General features: G+C 41.1%; 1 protein-coding gene across 2 annotated transcripts in view; it reads right to left on the bottom strand.

Moving 5' to 3' along the window:
* LOC116042877 (vasorin-like) overlaps positions 1-10,562 on the bottom strand; it is a 32,529-nt gene extending 21,967 nt beyond the window's left edge. For both annotated transcript variants that reach the window (XR_004897190.1, XM_031289301.2), the window contains exon 1: positions 10,299-10,562. The gene's annotated coding sequence lies outside the window, so the exon portion shown is untranslated. The remainder of the gene's footprint in view (positions 1-10,298) is intronic.
* Between the last annotated feature and the right edge of the window lie 8,525 nt (positions 10,563-19,087).

Raw genomic sequence — 19,087 nt, 5'->3', positions numbered from 1 at the left:
TTACTTTAAGTGTTCTCTTAAATTAAGAATTGGTGCACACAAACACAATAATTATCCTATAAAATATGTTTAAGAATATGTATGTCAATGGCAACCCAACATTGTATTTGGCAGCCAATACCTGAGTCATACGTTTTGCAATCCAAAATCACAATAAGAAAACTTTAGGCCTTATTAAACCCAAGAATCACATTTATATTGTCCATGAGCTGATAAGTTTTACGGTTTATTTTCCCCTGCATTTACCCAGCAGCATGTGTGCAGCTAGCTGCTTGTTGGCAGAAGGTAGACATAGAGCGCTAAACATGTAGCAACAAATGTAGCATCCGATGTAGCATTAAAAACGGCATAGTAGCAAAAGTGTGTTGTGGAATGAGTGTGATAACTTAACACTATTTATCTCACAGAATTTACTGAGTAATTTGAGGGTACCCGAACATGAAAAGCAGACGCTAACTTGCTGCTAACTCCTTGCTAACTGAACAAACAAGCAACAAGTATGTAGGCTATAATGTCAGTTTGAGGGCACAACATTATCCAAAATGTCACCCTTTATACATTCTGGGCTCTTGCTATATTCTTAACTTTTGTGCATGCTGTTTTTTTTTTTTTAATATATACATACACTTAAACTCTTGCACATGCAACACACACTTCCATTATTGCCCCTTCTTCCCGCCAGTGTGCATTAAAAGCTGCTGCAGCATAACCTTTGAATTGTTTGCCCCCTCTTTGAAGTGGCTTTGGGTTCTCATCTGTCAACAAGATGTCCAAATTAAAAATACCACAGGCTCGCCCACAGCCAAAGTTTTCTAGGCTGGGTTCAGTGGGTAGAGGATGTGTAAAGTGCCGAGTCAAGTGCAAAGCAATTTAGATTGATGTTCTGAAACAGCAAGAAGTCAACCAGAGGGTTGGTTTGAAAGCCGGAGGGAGTGTTACATTTGAATGACCAGATAAACCTGATTAGTTTCTCTGTTGTTTACACGTTTACCCTAATGCTAAGAACATGACCACACTTAAAGCTTTTTATCGTCTTACACCTAAAAAGCTCAGATTCTGCTAAAGAGGGTTCTTCACCCTGCAAACATACCATATGTGAATCTTTGCTTCTGCAACTCAAAACAACTTTAAAGTGTTCATACTGAACATTCACAACCGTTTGAAGTTTTGTGTGGATCTTCTCGACTCTGTGTAATTATCCTCAGCTTTCCGCATATTTTAATATTTTAGTAGCTGTTTTACAGCAAACCAAACATTGCAATGTCACCCACAAACAATTAAATACATAGCTTTGCCCTGCCGTTGCCTTTTTTCACTGAAGCACCAGACAAAGCTGATTCATTTACAGAAACCCTCTCACTTCCACAGTAGTTCTATTTGGGTACTTTGTATTATATGGATCATTTAGCCTGTCCCTTTGATCTTATTTTTAATTTTCCCCTCAAGATTTGAGTTTTTTTTTTTTTTTTTTAAGTTTGCCATCAGCAGCCTTGTTAACACAATGGAAACTAATGCAGGCTCTAGAAATATATTTTGTGTTACAATATAATGTGCAAGTTAACAAATAGCTAACTAAGCTATTTTTAATATGCGTCATACTGCTAACAGCTAGCTATTTGGGACCAGGCTATTTCCAGGAACAAAAGTGTTGCTTCCGGAAGTTACATTGCCGATGCTTGAAATGTTTGAGTTTGCTACAATGTAACATCTCCGGTCTCTCTTCCGTTATCTGTTCTTGAATGTGTTGTAGCGAGCAAAGGAGAGCGAACTGTATCCAGCATGCCATTCAGTGGTGTAAAAGTTAATAGGGGTCCCGTCTTAATACACTACACTGTGTGTGCATAATGTATTACTAATAAATATGTTCCATAGATCTGAAGAGCTCTTCAGCAATATCACATCAAGTGTGAGGTCGATCGGATTAACGGTTGTCGAAAAAAAAAAAATAAATAAATAAAAATCGACAGACAGACAGCGAATCCTTCCTTTTTTTAGTTTGAAGATGTTGGCAATCCTTTATTGCAGCGCACCTCAAGAACCTTCTACTTTCAAAATACCACAAGCCTGACAGGATCTGTGACATTTAGAGCCAAGCCAACTGTTGGAATCATGACCTTAATCTGCTCTCATCATGATAAACAAGTGAGTAACAGTTGGAGATCTTGCACAAGCCCGAACGCGCTAGTCTGTTGACTGGTCCCCCCTTTGACTCCTGAACTCTTAATCCCCTGCCAGCTGCAGCGAGGCCTCCAAGGAGGACTCTGTGATCGTGTGTGCATGCATGTGTGAATGTGTGCGTGTATCTTTAGATGTGTGTGGATTGGTGAGTGTGCATGTCTCGGATCTTTTCAGCATCAGTGTTGCGACAAGACATGAAGGACTGTCAGTTAAAAAATGGGCTATTGCGTATTACAACATAACTGAGTATGGCAAGACTGTGCAATTATAGTTCTGCTGCAAAAACACTTGAGGCTATTACTTACCAACACAGAGGTGTAATTACAGTTCACCTGCACACAAACACTATGCGTCTGACTTAAGGCAAAACAAGTCAATCACAATTTTCCTGGTTTAATTAGTTGAGGAGCAAGTGTGATGCCACGCCTCAAGGCTGTGATTCAGTATTCGCCCTAATTGTACTGTAGCATAATTCATCGGGTTCAGTTACACACCTTCTCTCATAAAGCAATGAATATAACACTCTGCAACCTATAATATACTGTAGTTTAAGGAGCCATCCACACGGAGACGCCTTTTGATGCAAACGCACATGTTTTGCATCGTTTGGGCCGACCGTCCATACGAATTCTGTAAACGTACTGCCTGAAAACGCACTTTTTTGAAACCTGGTCTCAGGGTGAAAAAATTCGAAAACGGCTCTCTTTTGGCTTCGTTTGGACGGAAAATACGAATACGTCCGTATCGATGATGTCATCGCCACACCCCTCGACCTCTAGTGCACGGCCACACACGACTTCACTCACTGCGGTGAAGCTAAGCGAGCATATCCCATCTCAGTGGTCAAACCAGCTCACTTCATCTAGCTAAATAGTTTGTCTCTGCTCCCTGACACTTCCCTCTGACAGAATTGCAAAATAAAAAGCAATCCAACAGCAGATTATACAATGTAAACAAAGACACGTTTTATTGCGGCGGCCTTTATAAAATGAGCAGTGGTAAAAGTTATTATAGCTAGTTCATGGATGTATTAAGAGAACGTTATGCCGTGTTCTATTTACCTCGGAACTCGGAAGCCGGAGCTGGGAATGACGTCATACCCGAGTTGAATGCGTTCTATTTAAAAGTCGGATTTTCATTGTTTTCATTAGCTCTAGCCCGGTTAGCTATTGTTAGCAATACCAGTTGATAACAACGCATTACGCCGTTTTTTGTGCATGCAAACAGCGTAACAACATGTCCACAGATAGAAGTTGAACATGTCTGTGTGAACGACTGATTTAGTGAGACACAAATAAGACATAAGTGCTTATAACTTTATGTTACTGCAGCTTTCACAACTGTTGATATAGGGGGCAGCCATGTTGGATTTTGAACTTGGGCTACTGTGAGGTTGTACGAGTTCCGAGCTCGTAAATACGAGGTCAGGGGGCGTGTTTACGACTTTGACCTCGTAAAAAACGAGTTGCGAGGTAAATAGAACGCGGCATAAGTCTAGCTAGTCATGTTATGATGGGAAGTGGAAGTTAACTATGCTCTTCTTCTCCGTGTTTTGGTGAATTTCTGCAGCAGAAACAGCGTCGCCTATAGGCCTGGAATATGAAGTAGCGTGTTGAGTCATTTACAAACGGTTTCATTTGGATGCAACTATTCTTGAAACGAATCCAGGGAAGATGGGTAAAAAAAAAAAGATCGTTTTGGTACGTGTGGACGTGGCCTAAATGTATCCTCTGAATCCAATACAATAAAACGGAGGAAACAAAAACAGCAAGAGCTTCAACCAACAGATCAAAGTTCATCTTTCTATCTTTCTAGACTATGTTGCATAAAACTGCATAAAATCTTAATGGCTAGACGCTTATGTGAAGCAGGTTGAAATGCAATAATTTAACACTTTTAAATTAATCATATATAAATTAGATCTAAATTAAAATCATTTTTCAAACATTTATCTGCATTAACGCCACTACAAAAACACAGTTTTAAGAGTTAAAATGACGAACACGCACACAGACACAAAGCAAGGTTTACTGAACAACAAAAGGAGGATAAAAGGGGACATGATACTTCATGTGCAGCTGAATGCAGACAGACATAAGCACAAAACACATTCCTCTAAGCTTAACACCTGAGGCAACTGCAGCTCAATACTGTTTCACACGTCCTGACACATACGACGTGCTACACACAAGCGTTGACTTCTGCGCACGCGTCCATAGTAACCATAACTGTCGGATACCTTCTGTCAAACGGCTTCTCTCTTCACCTGTTGTGCCTTCGAGTTGTTCAGGACATCATAGATCCAGACCTCGGCTCTTTGAAGTGCTTTGTGAGGCCCTGCAGCCCCCAGGCCATGGTCTACTTCCAGCCTGTGTCTGTGTGTGTCTGTCTGTGTGTGTGTAGGGAAATGAGGGCTGTTGAATGGGGATGAAAGAGTGTGTGTGTGTGTGTGTGTGTGTGTGTGTGTGTGTGTGTGTGTGTGTGTGTGTGTGTGTGTAGCCAGAATACATGCCCTCAGGAAAAAAAGAGAGAGGGGCTCAGAAAAAGGGAGCTAGAAGGTGGGGTTTTCCTAATCTACCACACCACCCCCTACACCAACACCTCCCCTCAGGTAGTGGTTTGGCTGCTCTCGGACTATGGAGGGGGAGGGATGTGTTATCTCAAAGACTTTGAACAGATTAGATGTCAAGTCAGAATATAAAAACTTTCTGTACATGCAATCTCTGCTTCTAAAGAAAAAAGGAAAGCATGTTTAATACTTGGTTAATAATTATGAATTCTCTGGATGACTTGCTGTTGTTAATGGTAAAATGCGTTGGATTTTAAGATCTTGGACACAGAAAAGGCAGATATTGTTTCCTAACTAATGAAAAAATGAGGTCTGATAAGATAAGTTCAACATGTCGGCCTTAAAGCAAAAAGCATTCTTCGTGCATGATCTCCCTCTCTCCCAAGCGGTCGTGTCAGATGGCCGCCCACCAAGAGCCAGGTTCTGGCCGAGGTTTCTGCCTGTTAAAAGTCGGATCTCGGCAGACCTCCGTTGCTCCGCTCCTCCGTGCACTGGCGCCAGGGAGGGAAGCCAAACACCATTCATCTAAACACACTGCCCGCACAAAGATGACAAAGAGCTTGATTAAACATCGGCAAAGTATCCCTTCATGGGATATGAACTGAGGGAGAAGCTGCTAATATCAGGTTATCAAAAAGGTTAATCGTTCAATCTCAGCTGAGGGTTAGGGTTGCATCTTTCTGTCCTGGTGCCTCCTGGTACCACAGAGGAATGTTACGAGAAGCTTGGATGTGTCACGCTCTTTACCTTCCTACTGAACCGCCGTGTTTATAAAACACACTGTGAGGATGAGGGGGGAGATACTTAGAGACACGCTTCATGGGTTAGTAAAGGAGTAGCAACCCCTAAACCCTCCCTAGGGGTGGAGGAGTGGAGGCGGGGGTAGAGTTTTAGGAAAGTAGAGGTTCCCCTCTGGTGAGCATGTTAAGTCTCAGCGTGTTGTAGGTTTGAGTCTAGAATTCCTCGGGTGTCAAGGAACCTTGTAAAGATGTAACGTGAGCCTTTTTATGCTGAAAACAGAAACCAAGTTTAGCAATATCCTAACTGCCATCATTTTATTAATACTATGATCAGCAAGTTTATGTATAGAGAGGAGCGTTCATGCCAGAAACTTAAACTGGGTTTACGCATATTTGTTTAGGCAATATTCAGTAATAATCAATTAATTAGTCATTGAAGTCATTTATCAAAAACAAATGGCAAACACTCTCTGCTTCCATCTTCTCAAACATGAGTATTTTCAGCTTCTCTCGATTTTATTTCAGTGTAAATTGACACTTTGGGTTTTGGACTGTTGGTCAGATAAAACACGCATATCAAAGATGTCACCATGAGGTCGGGGGGGGGATTGTCATAGGCATTTTTTCACTCATCAAGAGAGTAATCAAGAATGAGAGTGATAATAGTTGCACCTCTAGACACTTCCAAGGTTAGATGGTTTAGAGTGCACAATAATTTGGAAAAATGCATTTGCCAAATGCTTGAGCAAGAATAGAGCAACCAGGGAAACAACCTATCGTCAGCATATATTATCAAAATAGCTTGTTACTGTAAATGGTTTCAGCATGGCTGCAGAGTTCCAGCATGTTCATGAGGGGGAAATTAGCCCAGAGCAGCATAATGACTGAACTGAGCAGAGTGATTTATCAGCAGTCAGAGGCTTGATGCTGGACGTCCGCTCCATCTGCGTGGTCCCTGCTTCCTTAAACGTTCCCAAATGAGCTGACAAGCGACTCAGCCCACCCCACCTATACATCTGCACGACGGCAAGAGAAGGGAGAGATCAAGATTTCTTCCACCTGTTTTTATAAGCAGTTTGATGTGTGCTTAAAACACTTAAAAACAGAACACCAGCAATAAAAAGCCAATGTTTTCAACTGAGCCTTAGTGGAGGTTGAAAAATGTCATATTAATAAAGAAAAAAAGCACAAAGCGATGGGGCAAATTCCTTTTTGTTGAAAGTTTCTATGTGTACTATGTCTTATTTGGTTATAGCCTCTTTCAATAAGTTTGTGTTAATAGAAAAATTAAACAATCCCAGTGAAAATTGGTGCAGACTCTGTGCTGTCTCAGCCCAGGCTAGTGGCAAGCTTTGCTGTTTACTACAGTGTCATTCTTGACACTACCACTTGGCGGCGCCCAAGTAAGACATTTTCAAAATTATACACAGTGGCTTTAAACAACGCATTCTCCTGAACGGGTCCGTATGACATCGTACGAAAACGTATGCACGTATGATATTTTTGCAAAATTACAGCAGCTGCCGACAGGTCACGTGACAATCAAGTTTAGCTGCCTTTACAGTGAAGTTTAGCCGACAAAAGGTGACTGCGGGCTGGGCAGGCCTACCCGTCACAATGAGGCAACGATCGTGACAGCAGCCACGACAGTTAAGTTTGGCCACAAAAAAGTGACTGACATCCAGCGATGTGAGAGTTAGGTTTAGGCATCAAAATGACTGGTTAAGATTAGAAAATAGTTTGTGGTTTGCATTAAAAACACCGGTCCCCGTAAGTAGTACTGTCGGAACAAGAACACCCGCTTCCTGAGTAAGAGTAGAGTTGCGTTTTCCCCTTAACTTCTTGTTGTTATTAAACACCCTTCTGCAACTTGTTCTTGTCAAATTCCTTACAGTGATGCTGTAGATGCTGTAACTCTACCTGATATACATTCATTAATAATGCTGTATATCAGGTAGAGTTAGAGAAGACGCTATGCCGTCCATCTCAGCCCAGAATGGAGAAATGTCTGGCTGAGTCCTTTCCGTGTCATGCTCAGCATCCTGAAGCATAACCAAAGTTAAAATGCAATCCTTCACTAAGCATACCTTATGTCCATGAGCTTTCCCTAACCTTCACCATGCCATAGTTGCCATGCACAGATATTGTAGAAGGAAATACTTCTACAAACATGGCAGTGTCATTGAATGTAATCAAGGGTTTTGCAGAATCGTCCAATATCAGTGATTTAAGTGAGAGTGTTTGGCACTCTGTTCAGAGAAATCTACAGAATTAGGCTAACAGCAGAAAACCCAAGATGGTAAACAGATCAAACAGAAACCAGAACATGAGAGCAGAAGGGTGCAGGCTAGACACGAGCCTCTCTGCACTGGTAAAAATGTCACATCTGCACATGTCAAACACAGTGGGTGTAGAGAACAGCAAAAAAATGGTTTGTTTGTCCCTGAAAGCGAAGAAAAACTTTAAAAACTGCAACATGGAAGTAGAATGCAGAACTTTTTAAGTGTCAGATAATATGAACAGCCAGTTGTGTTGTTGATTTTATTTCCCTATAAAAAAAAAATCTACCCGACCAGTGGTACAGTGACCGAAATCTGACCTGAAGGGAGGGTGTGTGTGTGTGTGTGTGTGTGTGTGTGTGTGTGTGTGTGTGTGTGTGTGTGTGTGTGTGTGTGTGTGTGTAAGTAACATCCCAGCACCACAGGGCACACTTAAACCCCACTAAGAGGAGGGGCTTTAAGTTGGTGTGGCTGATCACACACACACACACACACACACACACACACACACACACACACACACACACACACACACACACACACACACACACACACACACACACACACACACACACACACACACCCCCTCTTGTACCTCTTAACTTCCTTCATGGTGTTATTAACTCCCTGATTGTGGAGCTTTCCTTTGGGTTCACTCCTATTTAGTTGTCATGGTGGCATGACCCAAACACTTATTAGCTGACCCTTGGGATTACTCCAAGCTGGAAACGGGAGGGAAGTGGGGTTAAGCCTTCACCTTGAGGTGCTCGCTGTAGCATCTCCTAAAAACCTTAATTAAATTGCTCAGACACAGAGTCAGGAATGTTTGCTTTGCTATCCCTCTCTCCCGTACGTACTTCAGTCTCCACCTTTCTTTGCTTTTCCCATACTCATACTCCAGGCTGGCTTTATTTTTTCTCCCTGCTCACAGACCAATATTGATTTGGAAAGCTCTTATTGTACCCAAACTCAGCAAGTTGTAATGTATAAGGTAAAGACAGCAGTTCATGGTCGACATACCACTGTCTAGATTTATTGGATTCTCCATGCATTACAAACTCTCATTTACATATTGCTCATGGGTTACCAATGCATATCACAAAGTGCAGGTTTATATGGCAGTTCAGACATGAATAAAGATCACTTAAGATTTTTTTGTCTTTTCTGAGACAAGAACAAGGACTGCAAGGGCACAGGCAAATGTCACAGCTGGAGCTGTAACTTATTTTTGATAATACGTGATAATGCCCATATCAACTTCCCAAAATGACGTCCTGTTTCCTTGTTTTGTCTGACCAACAATCCAAAAACCTTGAATTATTAAACTTGCAGTGATATAAACCAAAGGAAAGCAACAATTCCTCACACTTGATATGCTGGAAGTGCCAAATTTTTGGCATTTTATTCTTGATTAAAAGCTAAAGTAGTTCATCAATGATCAAAATGTAATCAGTCTATCGACTAATCATTAATCATTAATTTCAGCCAATTTACAGTTAGCTTCTGCTGCAATAGAGAAATATGTATAGGCTGTCAGTAATAGAGTAGAACAGAATAGTGGGGCTGCAACTAAAGTATTTTCATTGTAGAATCATTTGATGATTGTTTTCTCATTCAATTTATATAAAATGTCAGAAAATATTCAATTTACAACACATCCTCACATTTAAGAAGCTTGAACCAGAAAAGGGTTGACATTTCTGCTGGAGAAAATTTACTTTGGCAATTAATCAATTAGCAAAATTGTTTGAGTTCTATAGAATAGAATAAAATAGAGTAGAAGTGCATAAATAAATTAAAAAAAAAAAAAAAACACCTGAGTATATGTGCAAACCTAAATGCACACGGAACCGCACATGCAGAGAAGAACATTATAAAGTAAAACCGTTTTAAACCCACAGTCAGCCTTTATGTCCCAATGGGAATGTCTCTACGTGTCTCTGGGGATCAGCAGCCAATCTTACAGATTAAAGTCTCCTCATCCGAGGTGAAAACAAACGGCTAGAATTGAGAGGAACCATAGAGGGGCAGATAAAGATCCTCTAATCCGAAACATTCGACCCAATCACGGTCTGAAGCAACGACAACGATAAGAGCTAATCCTGTTTCCACATATCTCTGCAGGAAACACTCCTCTCAGTGTCTCCTGTCCGTGCCTCCCTCTGAGCGCGTCTGGCCGCCAGATCCTGACCCAAGATAGTGAGCCGCGCGCCGGGGAGAGGAATGCGAGGATACAATGACAAATCCACATGTGAAGCCCGGCTTGAGTAAAGAAGCTGAGGCTGGATCAATTATCAGAACCTCTCGGAGTGTCACGGTTTACAGGATAACTGATTAACTATGTGCTTTTATTCGATAATACACACCGCATCTAAAAGACTTCACGAGGAGGGGTTCTCTTTAAAATGCCGTAAAATCGCATTCATCTCAATTGAGAAACATGTGGAGTTCTTGTTTTATTCAGTCATTCGCATTTTGCACTAAACATGCACTTCTGCATTTCATTGTGTAGAAATCACACTTGAAGCTTACCTTGGGAAAGTAATCCAGAGTCCGCGGGAATGCGCTCGAGCAGCTTCTTCTTTTTATCCACTTTGTCGGCGTGTCTCTCTGTGCAAAGCCCCAAAACTGTTCAAAACCCTTCTGCTTGTGAGGAAGCAGAGTTAGCGTCAACCCGAAAACCAAAAGGTGTAGGCAATCACTACAGCGCACTCGCTCCGCTCCGTCCGTCTGTCTGTCAGAGAGTTGGAGAGACGCAGGTCCGCGAGAGTTCAGGGGCGCACAGACTTTTCAACAAAAGCGCTCATCGAAGTAAAGGAGGCGAGCACTTAAACAAGCTGGGAAAGTGGGAGGGACCGTGTGAAGCCGAGGCGCGCGGTCGTGCGCGTCCCCGAGGCGCATTGCACCTGCAAAACAATATCCACAGCAGGAAAGATGGTTTATTGTGAAATCTTGACACTAAAAAGCTTTTCACAAAACTGCAATTTACAAGACTTTCTATTCATTTTCTATCTTCCATCTGGTTATATATGTATTTGTCTATTTCTAAAGTGCCTGGCAGTCTGTATACCAGTTTTGTATGACCCATTCTAAAGATTTTAATTGATTCAAGAGTTCAGTGATGTGTTCAAGGACACATGAGGAGCGTTCACACCAGCATTTTGTAGCAGTTTATCAAATGTCTGGAGCTGATCTCCTTAAAGCTGCACTGGTTATTGTTTTTGGGCACTTGGGGGCAGTGTTCACTGTTCACACATCACTGACATATGTTGTCATATATGTCAATATGACAACCTATACAACCACACATACAATATGGTGTAGTGTTTAGCAAACAGTCTCTCAATAAGAATATTTACAGAGACACAGACATTAGCATTTATTATTACAGTATGTTTCTGGCCACTTGGTGAATATAAGTTTTATAATACCCTATGTCCTGTTTTGGTCCCCAACTCCTGAGGGAAATATTTGACTCTTTAGCTGTTAACTGCTCCACAATGTTCACCAGCTAGTCGCTATCTTACTGTCATTAAGTGCTGGGTAGCTAGGGCACAGTGGGCTTTAAGAGGTTTTTTATGCTGAAAAAAATTGCCTGCTGTCAAGAGATTTGTTCGATGCGATAATGTAATATCTAATCAACGACAGGAAATGACCTTATAACACAAGGGTTCATGGGTATAAGGGGACGGATGTTGAGGTCTGGAAACCCCACAGCTCCATTACAGTTGGAAACCTGAGCAGACAAAAATGAAGCTTAATTTTTCCTCCTTCCTAACCAACATGAACATCAAAGAAGGCCAATTACAACAAATAATGCAGACATCTGTTGTGTTTAGCTTAAGTAACAGGGTTTCCACTGTTCCTACTAAAGTATGGCCAAAATTCCAGGAGTAGGCCTACAAATGAACTAAATTTAAAAATCCAATAAAGAAAACCTTTTTTTCACTGATTAAATGTAAGAAAATGTAATTGTTCTGTAGATCTGATACAAATGAACATGTTTACTGTCAGCAACAAAAAAGTAAATCTGTTGACAAGACTAATCTAGTAACTATTTCCTTTTATTTCTCATCACTTCAGTATTATGATAAAGTACTAAAAAACCACAGGTTCAATCCCCATAAAGAGTCTCCTGTTTCCTGTTGAATTGACACTAGTCTCGCATTGCCAGACCTTCCTCCACAGCGCTGCGGAGGAGGGTCTGGCTAGTCCACACAGCATTCCGGGATGGGAGAAAAACGTGCTCTGGTTTATTGACATTTCTTTAAACCAATCACAATCATCTTGGGCAGTGCTAAGCGCCAAGCGGAGCCACGGTGCCTCTGCAAAATAGCCTCGGGAAGGAACTTGTTTTGGTGGAACATGTGTAGGCTACGTTGAAAGGTTGTTTTAGTCGTGCAACAGAAAACTCAGATTGGACAGATAGTCTAGCTAGCTGTCTGGATTTACCCTGCAGAGATCTGAGGAGCAGTTAACCATAGTCCTCAGAAATTGTAGATCATAAATTGTAATCATAGACCGGAGTTTAAAATTACAACACAAAGAAAGCGGAAGGTAACAGGCATCCAGCCGGAAAGAGTGACATCTGGCGGAATTTCCGGCAGAACGAAAGCAATCCCGGAAGTGGAACTTTGTGGATATTGACTAAATTGACACTGAACCTGATTTGTTGTTAGTTGTTTCTAAAAAAAAAAAAAAAAAATACACTCGTGGGTAGGCGTTTTTAACTTACAAGCCACACACAATCAACATTTATAATAAAACTTTGCCAGCTTTGCTCTTCTGAAAAATCTCCTAGCCAACTGTATCGCAAACGTTTGCCCACCCATTACATTTCTTTTTATTTACAGTTCAGTCTCCAAGTGTGCATTTCCATTTTAAGCCTGTGTATTTATACACAGTCGTGGGAAAGTTACTGTAGGTGCACCGCTAACCAAATACTTTCTACCATCACCTTAGCTGTAAATGAGCTGTGGATGAAGACACTAAATTCAGCTGCTGGGTTGTGCTGCGTGTTCAGGAACACACTGAAAGCTGAAACTCGTTGTCACCAGCCCTCAGCTTGTTATACTGGGTTTAACAGCATCACTGTGGACTGACAGTGAAGACCACAGGTGTCACTCACACACATACATACACAGACATTCATAATCAACTAATAGAGGAAAAACAAGACAAAAGCATGTACATATAGCATATTTACCAACATATATATATATATATATATATATATATATATATATATTACATGTGTGTGTACAGCACCCAATACACAGATGCCTACACACACACACACACACACACACACACACACACACACACACACACACACACACACACACATAAACACATCTGAGAGTCTAAAATGAGACGGTCAGTCTGACAGGAATATGCATGAACTGTCCAGATAAAATCCTGCTCCCATCTACATGACTCACACACAAGCCAAAGGTGGTGTGGCTAATTCTGTAGAAAAAAAAGTTTTTAAATACTATGTCCATTAGAACTTCACAAAACATTAAACTGGACATTAACCCAGAAGTCTCGTGAAAAAAAACTGGATTATCTGGATTGCAGCATGAGGAATCAAGTCTGTTACAACAACATTATCACATTAGTACATTGGATACATTTAATAGTACAACAGTTTAAGTCAACAGACAGGAGTTTGAGAATGTGATTTACTGTGTGTTTTAACCAGGACGTACCTCCTAACTAAAGATGTTACGCAATCGCATATTTTTTTTAAATAAGCATAAGCACCAATCTCATTGGTCCAACATAAATTCCAAACACATTAATAATTTCCATTAAAGTTGACTTTTAATGAAAGATGCTTATGTTGCTCAATATTTAACGTGACGTCATGGACTAAGGTGCGTTAAAAGGTAAAACTTATAAAGCCTATAAACTCATTTCAAAATGACAGTTGACTTTTAGTTTCACACGGGACACAAATCCCGGTCTCCTGAGTCAAAGTCCAGTGTTTGTTTGACCCTTGACTCCCAACCTACCTTCTTATGCAGAATTTGGCACCCTCACGTTGTCACGTCACTTCCTCCAATTACTACAGCCACGAGAGATCTAACAAGAAACGTAAATGTCGGATGTTATAAGTTGCTAGCATAGCATCAACCCATGCGGTTGTTTTCTGGGTGAGGACGGGTTGATCAGTGGCCTCAACTCCCTGAACAAGGCCAGATGGGCTGTGGGATCAGTCCCTGTGTGTGTGTGTGTGTGTGTGTGTGTGTGTGTGTGTGTGTGTGTGTGTGTGTGTGTGTGTGTGTGTGTGTGTGTGTTCTTGTTTAACTATATTCGTGGGGTCCAAAACCCCGGAATACAGTATACTTGTGGGGTCCGGACAGCTTTTTGGGGCCTAAATGCTGGACCCCACAAGTTTAAAGGGCTGTTTGAGGGTTAAGACTTGATTTTAGGATTAGGGTTAGAATTAGGTTATGGTTAGGGTGAGGGTAAGGGTTAAGGTTAGGCATTTAGTTGTGATGGTTAAGGTTAGGGTAAGGGGCTAGAGAATGCATTATGTCAATGACGGGTCCCCACAAAGATAGTGAAACGCACGAGTGTGTGTGTGTGTGTGTGTGTGTGTGTGTGTGTGTGTGTGTGTGTGTGTGTGTGTGTGTGTAATTGCAAGGCTGAGAAAGAGGAACAGGGTTTGACAGGAGTGCGAGAAAACAAACACAACAACCCTGATCCTCCACACTCATGTTTGATCTGCTGCTTTACAACGAAACACTAAAGTGGGATTTTCTCATGGGAAGAAATCAATACACTGAACTGATGGGTTGGCCGCTGACTGCAGATGAATCAAAAGGGGATAAAGGTTCCATTGTGTGTATTTAATCATCTATTTAATCATTGTATTCGGAGTACCAAACCAAAAATCTGATACATAATAAAGTAAGAAAAGACCCCTTTGGTTTCTTTTATAGCATTAAACTGAAATCAATGTGGATTTTTAGCCATGCTAGAGGTATAACTATGTATTTAGGAATAGACCATCACCAAATGTATCGACGTCCAGGGCTGGAGCTGCCATTGATGATAATGTTTCTAGAACTTTAGGGGGGTTCAATGACTTACAGACAGGTTTAAGGTTAATACTGTTATTTCTTACATAACTATCTTAAAATGTCACCTTTGCCAGGCAAAACACAATGAAAATAAAACAATATATTCTCTACTGGAATTACATACCTGGCAGTGCGTAGGGCTTTGAAACACTTTGAACTGTAATATTGGAAGATTACATTCAAATAGAAATATAACTGGAAAGTTCAAAGGGGTGCTCCAACAATTTTACACATAAAGGTTTTCTCATCATGGGGAGTGCTACTCAGCCTGTGAAAACAGCTGTGTAATGCCTTCTGTGGCTCTGGATTGAGTTTTCTCAAATTTGGGGAAATAACCCTGGCAATGTCATCCGGGTTATCTTAAGTTAGGCTTGAGACTTGAAATATTTGACAGCCTGTGTTACGGAGTTTGAAAGAGGAGAGCATTTACCAAATAGAAACTGAGCCAAACTAACTTTTCAAAGTCAGAGTCGGGTTAGGTTGTACTGTGGAAATATGACATGTCTCCTCCGTTCACGTCTCCATCCATAAAAGGTCCAAAAAGTCTGCTACGTGACTGTCAATGGACGTATAAGACATACAACAGCATCTCCATACCATAACACTAATAGTACAGTGCTACGTGGTGTGATAAAGACTGAGTGTGACGCCTGCAGTGTGAGCACCAGAGGGCTGTTAGTCGGGTACGAAGTGGGAGTGTTTCAGTCTGAGTGTTTATGTGATTCACACAGCCGGGGATGGGGAAGGCTTGACCCTTCACAGACCTCCCCAACACAGCGGAAATGACTTCTGTCTATGTACGACCCTCGCTTTTCTCTTTCACAACCGTCCAAACTCCCCAACTTGTTGCTTTACAGGAATGTAAATAAAACAGAATTTACAATAATAGGAATAAAGCAGAGGGAGTGTTAGCCTTTGTGTATGCTTGTATACTTCAGGGTACGTGCTTGTATGTGTGTGCATGCAAATCGGTCTACATATACTTGTATACTACACATATACAGTGTGTTTTACAACATTGCAGACATTGGCAGGGTTCCTTTAATGAGGGCTGGTACACAGACTGTGTTTCAGGGAGAAATTGCAGCGGTGGAGAGGAAAACATGAAATAACACAAAGGAATTCAGGCCTGGAGTTACTCTCCCCAGGGGAGGCAGTCAGACTTGCTGTTTGGTCCTGAGCCAGGAACACTAAAGGAGGACGAGAACAGCGTCCATGTCTTTTTTTATTCTCGTTTCTCTGTCTCTTAACTGCTCTTTGTGTGTGCTTCTCTATGCCTTTACTGAAACTCTGGAGAAAAGGTCCTGTTATAATAATACAGTTCACTTTCTTTTTCTTCTTTAGTGCTCTTTTTACTTTCTCCATATCTGTGTGTGTGTGTGTGTGTGTGTGTGTGTGTGTGTGTGTGTGTGTGTGTGTGCGTGCTCCTCTAAGACTGGTATATTAATAGAACTTTTCTCCACTGATGATGAAGTTGCCACCTGTACACTGACACACACGCGCGCACACACAAGTGCGTTTCACTATCTTTGTGGGGACCCATCATTGACATAATGCATTCCCTAGCCCCTTACCCTAACCTTAACCATCACAACTAAATGCCTAACCTTAACCCTTACCCTCACCTTAACCATAACCTAATTCTAACCCTAATCCTAAAACCAAGTCTTAACCCTCAAACAGCCCTTTAAACTAAAAGCATTTTGGCCCCACAAAGCTGTCCGTATACTGGATGCCCGGTTTTTGGACCCCACAAATATAGTTAAACAAGAACACACACACACACACACACACACACACAACCAACCATGCACTGTGTTGATTCCCTCTGATTATCTCAGTTATGGACTGCATTTACATTGAGCCTTTTTTTTAAAACTCACACACACATTGATGTCAGCGAAGCTACCAATGCGAGGTTCTTGCTCAAGCACATTTTGACATGTAGAAATACGGAGCTGGGGATCGGACCACAAACCTTGCAATGAATGCATTCTCCCTTTTTAAACAACAGAGCACTCTTACAGTTTTTTTGTAACCAGGTGTCGTCTGGAGGACTCCATATGTGCAGTTATATGAACTGTAAAAGTGAAGAATAGAAAGGAGGCTAGTTAGGAAATTCTAAATGATTGTGAGAGAATGAGTGGAGTATGTTGGGAAATGCTAGTAGCACACTCAATATGAACCATACAGAAACAGTATTAGAAAAAGTGCGGTAGCTGGGAAGTGGTTAGATATTAATAAAACAAGTCCTGTCTTGTGATTCAAGTCATTGTTGACTTTCACAATATTTAACAAAGGCAACAGGTGTTTCCCTAATCTTAACCTTGTGTTTTGAGTTCGTAAACATAACCACAAAATCAGTTATTATTGTTTAGTTGCTATAAGCAAGTATTGTAGAGAAAACAAATGAAATATGTTGTCAGTTTTTTGCCAACACTGTGTGCCTTGGCAGATACGTTATTTACCTGTAACGATTCAAGGGAAACGGGGAGGCATGGGGAGGAATCAAAGGGAGAGATTGAAGAAGACAGAAAGCGAAAAGGAAGGTAGAGAAAGACAGAGAGAAAGTAAAAGAGAGAAAAAGCAAAGAGAAAAAGAAGGTGAGATATAATGATAGACACTGAGTGGGAAGAAGGGAGTAAGATAAACAACAGGGGAGAGGGGGGGTGACGGAGGGAGGTGGGCGGGAGCTGACACAGCCATGGGAACCCATGTTTGGTCCACGCTCCAGACTCTACAGTTGTTAGCCTCGTCAGTGTTGTTATTTTGTTTTCACATGGCCTTCAACCTCGCCGTGTGGACCGCAAACAGATGTTAATGGCATTTCTCACAAGAGTTTCTACTCAGAGTCATCAGCGCTGCTAATGGGCTGTGGTGAGACGTTTTGTGAGGATGGACGCCATCGCAGAATTAACAGAAGCTGTAACAAGACTGCAGCAGCAGAAACACTGAAGGGTCAAACACAGGCAGAAATAATATAGTAGACAGAAGAAAGGGTGTTGTTCAACTGACAATTAACTGATTTTTTTTTATTTTATTTTATAACTAACCAACAGATTCACAAAATGAATCAATCTATGTATTTTTAATATTATTATTAGAATAACAGTAGAGTAAAAGTCCCACATATGTCAATAGTAAAGCCTGCACACCAGCTCCAAACAACAATTGTTATTGAACGTTTATAATACTTTCAATCTTTGTCGATCAAAAAGTTTTAAAATAGTTACTACACCCATAAAGTCACAGCTGACAGCCTATATGTGGTATATACAGGTGGGGTTAAATTCCATTAAACCCATCTAAGGTAACAATTATCTTTAAAAAAAAAAAAAAAAACAACGTAAAATTACCAGTAACCAAACTGTACATTACAAATAGTACAGTACATTATAATTATAGACAAATTAAAGAAAAATCCATCGTCAAGTATCTAAGCAAGGTGTTCGGTCACCACAGTAGCTTTCATGCTCCATGGTGGAGATTCTTTAAGTCTGTGGAACTTTACTGCGGAATAGTAGAGAGGAGAGGAATACCATTCAATCAAAAGATATTCCTCATTTAATATTTACATGATGGAGGTGGAGAGCGCAGACTAGCATGTCACTCCAAGATCTCCAGTAGGTGTTCAACTGGGTTGAGATCTGTGAATTTGAAGTTCATCATGCTTACCAAACCATTCTGTGACACCTTGTTCCCTGTATGCAAGTATCTACCCTAGTCTCTAGCTTTTTCTTTTAGATTTTTCTTTTATTAAGCCACTGTTTGTAAAACCAAGACAAATTTAAAAAAGGGTTTTTTTCAACAATAAGCACTCGACTCGAAACAATGGAAATTAGATTCAATAAATCTGCTTGGTGTCAAAGTGCAGAATAACTTGTGTGATGCATTGACTTTAAAAGCCTTGCACCTACACAGTGACGTGTTAACTTTACTTTATAAACCAACCTGATCTCACAGAATTCCATGAAATGAACACGGCCCCTTAACTCAAAATCTGTGGCAGTTTCACAGAATCGCAAAACATTCCGTGATGGGCCCACGGAAGAATTCCGTTTAATAAACACGGCCCCTTAAGCTAAGGAAAAGGTCGTGGGTGGGCTTATGGTTCTGTGACACACGGGAAGAACGGGACGGTTGGGTTCAGGAAAAGGTCATGGGTGGGCTTACGGACACGCAGGAAGAACGAGACAGAAAACAAGAAAGCGACTTTAAGAAACTTGACAT

Source organism: Sander lucioperca, chromosome 4 (assembly GCF_008315115.2).
Source record: "Sander lucioperca isolate FBNREF2018 chromosome 4, SLUC_FBN_1.2, whole genome shotgun sequence".
NCBI lineage: Eukaryota > Metazoa > Chordata > Actinopteri > Perciformes > Percidae > Sander > Sander lucioperca.
The sequence above is the reverse complement of the archived record's forward strand: the minus strand, read 5'-3'. Positions and strand labels throughout refer to the sequence as shown.